General features: G+C 54.9%; 1 long non-coding RNA gene across 1 annotated transcript; it reads left to right on the top strand.

Annotated features, from left to right (window-relative positions):
- Positions 1-4,015: 4,015 nt before the first annotated feature.
- On the top strand, positions 4,016-6,983 carry LOC111561944. The gene is made up of 3 exons (XR_006584160.1): positions 4,016-4,139; positions 4,528-4,627; positions 6,607-6,983. It is a non-coding gene; the product is annotated as an uncharacterized LOC111561944 (long non-coding RNA).
- The last annotated feature ends 439 nt before the right edge of the window (positions 6,984-7,422 follow it).

Here is a 7,422-nt window from a genome sequence, read left to right as displayed (position 1 = left end):
GGATGGCTTCCCCACATCCTGGAAGAGGGCACGGCTGCCGGTGCTGGTTTTGCATTGTCAGGAGATGCCTGGCACCCTCACACTTCTCCCCCGCCAGTTTACAGAAGGAGTCCACACCCTTCAGAGCCACATCATCTTGGTCGAAATAGAAGCCCCGTGAGAGGTGGGTGGAGGAGAGCCCACAGATGCAGGATGAACAGGCTGTGAATAATTCTAATGACTCTGGGAGCTCACAGTTGGTCGGCAATAGGGAGCTAACCACAGAAAAAGGTGTTGACCAGTTCTGGAAGCACAGCATGGCCAGGAAGATGGTCCCAGAGGAGATGACCACAGAGGAGGTTGGAAGGCAGTCAGAGGCTAGAAGAGGTGGTGTCCCGGGGTCTGTTTCTTCCAAACGCTATTGAAACGAGAGATAAGATCCTTTTTGTGGTCAGGATATATCAGTCAGGATCCCAGCAGGAAAGAGATGTCACAGTTAAATTAAACAAAAGTTAGGGGTCCCTGGGTGGCTCCGTCGGTTAAGCGTCCGACTCTTCATTCCAGCCCAGGTCATGATCTCATGGTTCGTGAGTTCGAGCCCCGTGTCAGGCTCTGTGCTGTCAGCACAGAGCCTGCTTGGGATCCTCTCTCTCTCCCTCTCTCTCTCTGCCCCTCCCCAGCTAGCACTCGCATTCTCTCTCTCTCCCTCTCTCTCTCTCTCTCTCTCAAAATAAATAAACATTTTAAAAAATAAATAAAAATCAGTGAAGAGGCTGTATACAGAGGTGGGGCAGGAGGTAGGGAAATCAGTAAGCGGTGGTGTAGGAACCGCAGCCACACTTATAGGGACAGGGCCGCGTGGCCGGAGCTGTGGCCTCGTAGAGGGTTTAGCCTACCCCCAAACACTGTCCACTGACCCAGCCACCCAGCCCAAGGACAAAGGAGCCTGTTGAAATGTCTACACTGAGAAGCCCTCTGCAGCACAAGACAGGGGAAGAGGGCCAAGAGTAGGTCTGGAAATGCATGGAGAAGATGGCCAGTGCCTTCACGGCCCTTCTGTCCGTGAGCTCCAAGCACTCAGCCTTCTTCCCACAACAGGAGCAAAGGCAAAATCCCAGAAACTTCGAGTCCCTGGGGCTGATTCCAGAACGCACCGGCCTTGGGCACCCGACCTTCCCCTGTAGCCTGGCCAAGGTGACCTGTGGCACAGCCCCTCCCCCCTCCAGCATTAGGACCCAGTCTCCTGACTCTTGGGCCCTTTTCAAAGTCAGAAGGCAGAAAGCAAACGGCCCTCTCTGATTCCCCTGTCAATCCTATATCTGGGCCCAGGACTTATTTTCAAACCAACCAAGCATCAGAAAGTCACACATCAGGCTTATCTCTCCTGCCACTCATCTCCGCAAGCCCTTCTCCCCGTCCCTGTTATTCCCAGACAAATAGACTGCCCCAAATCCTAATACAGGTCTGAGCACAGGGAGCAGCGCCCAGCCCTTCAGGGGCCCCCCGCCACCCCAGCTGGGCTCCGTTTAGAGAGCAGATCCAGCCATGTCTGCCTCCTCTGGCCCAGAAGAGGTGAGAAGCCCAGTCCATAAATGCAAAGAAAGTTGTCCCTCCTCCCCCAGCCACCCAGCCACCTGCCTCTGCCCCAGCAACTCAAAACTGATTTCTCTATCCTCTAACTACAACAGGGGCTGGGGGCTGAATGTTAGCATCTTTGACTTAATGCTGTTCATGCCGGAGCAGCAATCACGCTGAGCGTGGTCTGCTGGGACTCCAGACCCAAGACGTCTACTCCGGGTGATGACCCCTCCCTCCACAAGCTGCTTGGACAGTGACAGGAGGCATTGGTGCGGGCGGCTGCCAGCAGGGAGTGTGTTTTGCACCTGGTTCTTGGTTGGAATCCTAGCTCTGCTGTTATTAGCCATGAGGCATTTGTTCATTCATTCATTCATTCATTCATCCATTCTTTCATGCGTCAACAAACAGTCGTCGTTCAATGCACAGTTGTAGGTGCTCCTCTCCACTTGGAGACACACAGGGGACCGAGGCAGACAGGTTCTGCTGGTGTTTGCCAGCGGTGGGGGCTGCAAGCCACGAACAAGGAGAAAATCAAATGATAAAATAGAAAAGACCAGAGGTGGAGGTGGGAGAGGAACCGAATAAAATAGGTGGTCAGGGAAGGATTCTCTGAGGAGGGGACATTTGAAAAAAAGACCTTATGCAATGATCCAGCCTCTCAGAACCCATTTCCTTAAAAAATTGGGGTAATTTTGATCATGACTGTCTCCCCAGGTTGATAAAGAATTAAATGAGCTAATATACATCAAGCACTTGGCCCAGGGCCTGGCATATAATAGTGTTCAATAAATCGTAGCTCTGTGTCTAGCTAAGGAAACAGGGAATTGAGGGGGCAGTGCAGACCCAGGTATGACTCCTGCTGACCCAGAGAGAAGGCCTGACTGCATCCAGGTAAGCTTCCTGGAGGAGGCTGTCAGCAGTGGCCAGCTGCAGGCCCAAAGCCAGCCCAGTCCTGGCGCCTCCCTCCCCTCCCCTCCCCCCCGCCCCCCAAACCAGACTCCTCTTCCTCCTCCATCCTTACCATAGTGGAACCCCAGCCAGAGGGGTGGGGGCAGACAGACCTGAAGGACAGATGGCAGCCAGGGGAGGGCGGCCCCAAGCACTCGGTCCCAGAAGGAAGCCACCACGTGTTCCCTCCTCCCCCCACCTCCCCGCTCCTAGGCCTCCACACTGTCCTACAAACGCCACCGGTCCTGACTGATGGCAGGAAATTGGTCCCCGCTAAGCGCATCTCAGGAGGACTGCTAAATACTCACTGGGGAGGGGGAGCAAGATGAGCGAGGGGAGGGCTAGACGGGGGCCCTGATGCAGTGAGGGCGGGGGGATAGGGAAGCTGCTGTACTGAGACAAGCCCCCACCACTCCTGGCCCAGACCTCCCCCCTGTCTCTAGGAGAGCTGGGGGGACAGGGGAGACAGCAGCGAGCAGAGAGCCAGCTATCTCTCTCCTCACAAATATGGGCCACTCCCTCGCCCCTTCCACCAGCTGAAGTCCTTCCCCTCCCTCAAGTCCTCACTGGTGTCCCCACCTCCTCCCAGAAGCCTTCCCAGGTCCTCCCAGTCGGATGCCAGCTCCACTGCGGGGCACTTACTACAACACCAAGCCCGACGCTAAGCGTTTTATATACGGGATCTCGGCAATCCTCACGATTCCCTGAGAAGTAGGAATTGTTACAGCCCTTCCACAGATGAAGAGAGTGAGGCTCAGAGGGGTTAGAGGATGCAACACCCAAGGACACACTGCGGGTGAACAGGTCGTGAGACAGGAGTTCGAACCCGGCCCCAACTGACTCCAGGACCTGAGTGCTTTACAGTGATGGTCTCCCGCCTTGTTCTCTTATCAGCACCTTGAGCCTCTGGCAAAAGACCCTACTCAGGAACAGGTCCCAGGTTGCCTCCTCTCTGTCTGCCTCCTCCATTAAACTATGAGGTTTTCAAGAGCAGGGGTGTGGCTCACGACGCCTCCACCCCAGTCCCGGGAGGCTGGTCTTGGGTCAGCTGCACATAGTAGGTGTCATTACTCCTTTGTTGGTCTCGGTGCAGCAAGAGGCCGAGCAGAGACAGGGGGCTCCACCCTCCCCTGCCGCCCTCCCCCACCCCCACCCCCACCCCCGCCCAGAGCAGGTCCTTGCTCGCTTTCCTCTCCCAGCTCCATCTCAGAGCCTGCTAAACGCTCCTCCTGGCTTCACTGAGACTCTCCTTACAGTGCTTCCAAAAATCTCGATGAGCCTTTGCATTTTAAGCAGACGCGATTATATCAGATCTCCCCGTCTTCCAGTGGCTCAGCTCTACCCAAGTTTGATGAACTGATCTCAGTTAGAGAAATCCCATCAGCTGTCGGCTTTGCTGAGACTCAGGCAATGACATCTCCCCGGTTTGCTCAGGTTTGATGCGAAGGAGCCGCTCCTGCCACAAACCTTCAAGGCCAGGTGAGTGGAATAAAGAGTTTTATACAAATGGCCCCACTCCGCCAATCTGGGCCGTCCTGGCTGGCTTCTAGCTCCCTGTGGTTTCTGGAAGGCTGAGAGCCGACAGACAGCAGACCGAGGCGGGCGTCAGGGATGCAGCCTCTCTCGGCTTGATGGTAATTGGCAGCATTTCCGTGCATTTCCATGCAGGATTATGCCATAAATTTACTTGGCTCCAAATGGGGATGCTCACAGCAAGGAATGCAGTAGGGAAATAGGGACAGGGTGGGAGGGGGGCGGGAGAGTGCCCCCCAGACTCGGCCTAAGCATCTCAGGACACGCCCCAGTCCCTCCCCCCAAAGCTGGCCTTCTCTCCCAACCCCACAGGCAGCCCTGTCGCTGGCTGAGCTTTCTGGGGCGGGAAACCTGAGGGGCTACAATCCCAAGGAGCAGCCCCCTAGGCTGTGGCTTCAGGCATCAGGACACAGCACACGGGTGGGAGAGGGCATCCAGCAGCCTCTTCAAATTCTCACATTGGACTGTTGTCTCCCCCTGGCTGCTCAGCTGGCCGGAACAGGTCTTTTGTCGGCCATCGTCGTGCCTGGAACCCAGAACTGGGGGCGCAGAGAAAGCAAAACAACCAGGATAGATGTGGCTTGGAAGGGTATGTTTCCCTGCAAAGTGGGCCCAGTAGGAATAATGACTTATGAAGAGGGGAGGAATAATCTGCTTCGCGGGGGACCCCTGGAGGAGAAATGGATGTGTGAGCACCGACACACCGATGCAACACCCCGGCAAAGGTGCTTCTCCACGCCCGGACACTCCCACACCTCCACGTTCACTGACACCTGAGTGCACCAGCCCGCTGACTCACAGGCACTCGAAGGACAAAGACGCACCCCCATATACCCACGCCCGCAAACTTAGCGAGGACCTGTGCTTGACTTGTAATGAGGTTTTTTTTAATGAATATCTTTTGCAAAACTAATTAAGAGGGATCGAAGCCCAGAGCAGAGCTAATGAGCTATTCAAATACCCTGGCATCAGCCCCACTGGTGAGGTTCCGGGATGTCTTGAGCTACAGGCAGAGGGGAGAGACGCCCCCTCCAGGGTTCTCTCTGTAGCAGAGACTCCCTGTCGGTCTTGCCAGCCTCCCTCCCTCCACGGGGCCTCCAGCTGGGATGGAGGGGGGGGGGAGTGAGTGGGAGGGGGCACCCTGTGGAGGGGATAGTGCCTTGGAACACTGATCCTCCAATGTCCCCGACATCGGGATCACCCAGAGGGTTGGGCCACCCCCTGAGTTTGATTCACCAAGTCTGGAATGGAGCCCGAAAACTTCCGTTTCTAACACCCTCCCTGGTGATGCCGCTCGTGCTGCCGGCCCGAGGACCACACTTTGACAACTTGTGCGGTCACAGGGCTTGAAGCAACAAGGGCTTGACGGGGAGACGCCAAAGACTCCAGATCCTGCCCTGACAGGAAAGGGCCCATCACACCAGAGAGGATTTAAACCTTCCCAAGGATTCTAGGGAGGATGGAGACTCCCACCCTCCCTTTGATGTCCTGTCCCCACACAGTGGCCACGGCTCACCCACAGCCATTAGGCCATCCGAGCTGGCCCACGCCTGGCAGCCTGGGACCCCCATTTCACAGATGAGGAAACTGAGGCACAGAGAGGTGAAGTGATGCACCTGAGGTCACCCAAGGAGAGCTGCGATCCCAGCTCAGGTCTCCAGCCCCCTTTCTGATGAGCTTCCTGCTTTGTCCCGCAGTCAGAGACCCAGTACAGGGAAGTCCGTTGGAGGCTTCAGATAGTGATGAGACAGGACCCAAAAAAGTTGCATGAGTCGCATGAAGCCGGAGCAACAGAACTTCTGGCTCTTTCTGCTTTGTGCCCCCCCCCCAAGACCTAGAACCAGCTAGCATGAAAAGCCCAAGTCGTGGCCGCTCCCCACAACCCCCTGGCCACACCACGGAGTTGCCCTGAGCCAAGGAGGGAAGCTGATGCTGAGTCAGCACAGACCCGCCCAGCAGACCCTGCCAATTTCTCCTCCAACTTACCTACCTCGCCCTTTGTTTACTGGTCCTTCCGGCGACACATGTAATGCATTGATCTTACACCTAAACAGCTGCCTGCAGAATGCTAATGTCCCCAGAGGCAGCAGAGCAGGCGACTGGGAACCGGTAGGAAGACCCCTCAGACAACATTCATCTATCTCTCCATCTGCTTAAAGCCCACTGCCCAAGGAACTGACCTGGAAACGGTGGCAGGGGGGACTCCACGGGCCCTGCCCCCTCGTCTGCTCTCCCAGGACAGCCTCAGGACTGAGCCTGGCTGGGACCCAGATTCTCCCATTTATAATTAATCATTATTGGCTGGTCGAGTCAATGAGTGCAGTGAACTGGGCTGGGCTGGAGCAAGAGAGAGAAAACAACTAAAATCCTATGAACGTCACTGAGCCTGCAGAATTTCCCCTGCGTGCTCTGAACACCGCAGGCCCTTTCAGGTCTCAGACCTTTCGAAGCGAATTTTTGCTTACCATTTATTGCACACCTGTGGTCTGCCACGCACCTCACATGCACTATCACCAGCCCTTACAATAACCCTGGAGCATTATTTGCTTTGTTCTCGCTCATTTATAGGTACAAAACAAAAAACCGGAAAGAGCGGACCTGACTTGCTGAAGCTCACACAACCAGCAACTGAGCCAGGATTCGAACCTCTGTCATTCTGACTCCCTGACCTGCTTTATTTCTGCTCTGTTCCACTTGGCTCACAAATCGTCTTCCTCGTGAACTCCTATTCATCCTTCAAAACCCAATGTAAACGTGTTCTCTCTTATGTGAAGCCTGCCCCCCTCATTCTCTCCATCCACCTCACCCAGGCAAGGTTAGTCATTATTAGAATTCTAAATGAAGTTCTTTTTTTTTTTTTTAACGTTTATTTATTTTTGAGAGACAGAGCGCGAGCAGGAGAGGGGCAGAGGGAGAGAGAGGGAGACACAGAATCCGAAGCAGGCTCCAGGCTCTGAGCTGTCAGCACAGAGCCCGACGTGGGGCTCGAACTCACAAACCGTGAGATCATGAGCTGAGCCGAGGCCGGACATTTAACCGACTGATTCACCCAGGCGCCCCAATGAAGTTCTGATTTAGTGTAGTTAGTGGTATTTGACTGGAGGATCCAGGAATGCCTGTGTTTTGTTCTGCTAATTATCCCTCCTCTTTGAGTTACACACGCAAGGAATAACAACAACAACAAAAAGCCCCTTATTATTAGCTGGGTCAGCGTCTGGTGTGCCTGGGGCATAATCCCTGCCCACAACCCTAAATCCAAACCTTATCACCCATTAGTGGCTGTGGAATCGGATGGAGCCTAAATCCCCACCCCTTGAGTATGGCTGGGCTTAGCCATCTGCTTCTAATGCGCAGAATAAAGCAAAAGTGACACGGCCCAGAGAC

This window comes from Felis catus, chromosome C1, assembly GCF_018350175.1.
Source record: "Felis catus isolate Fca126 chromosome C1, F.catus_Fca126_mat1.0, whole genome shotgun sequence".
NCBI classification, from domain to species: domain Eukaryota; kingdom Metazoa; phylum Chordata; class Mammalia; order Carnivora; family Felidae; genus Felis; species Felis catus.
This window is presented reverse-complemented; position numbering and strand designations above follow the sequence as displayed.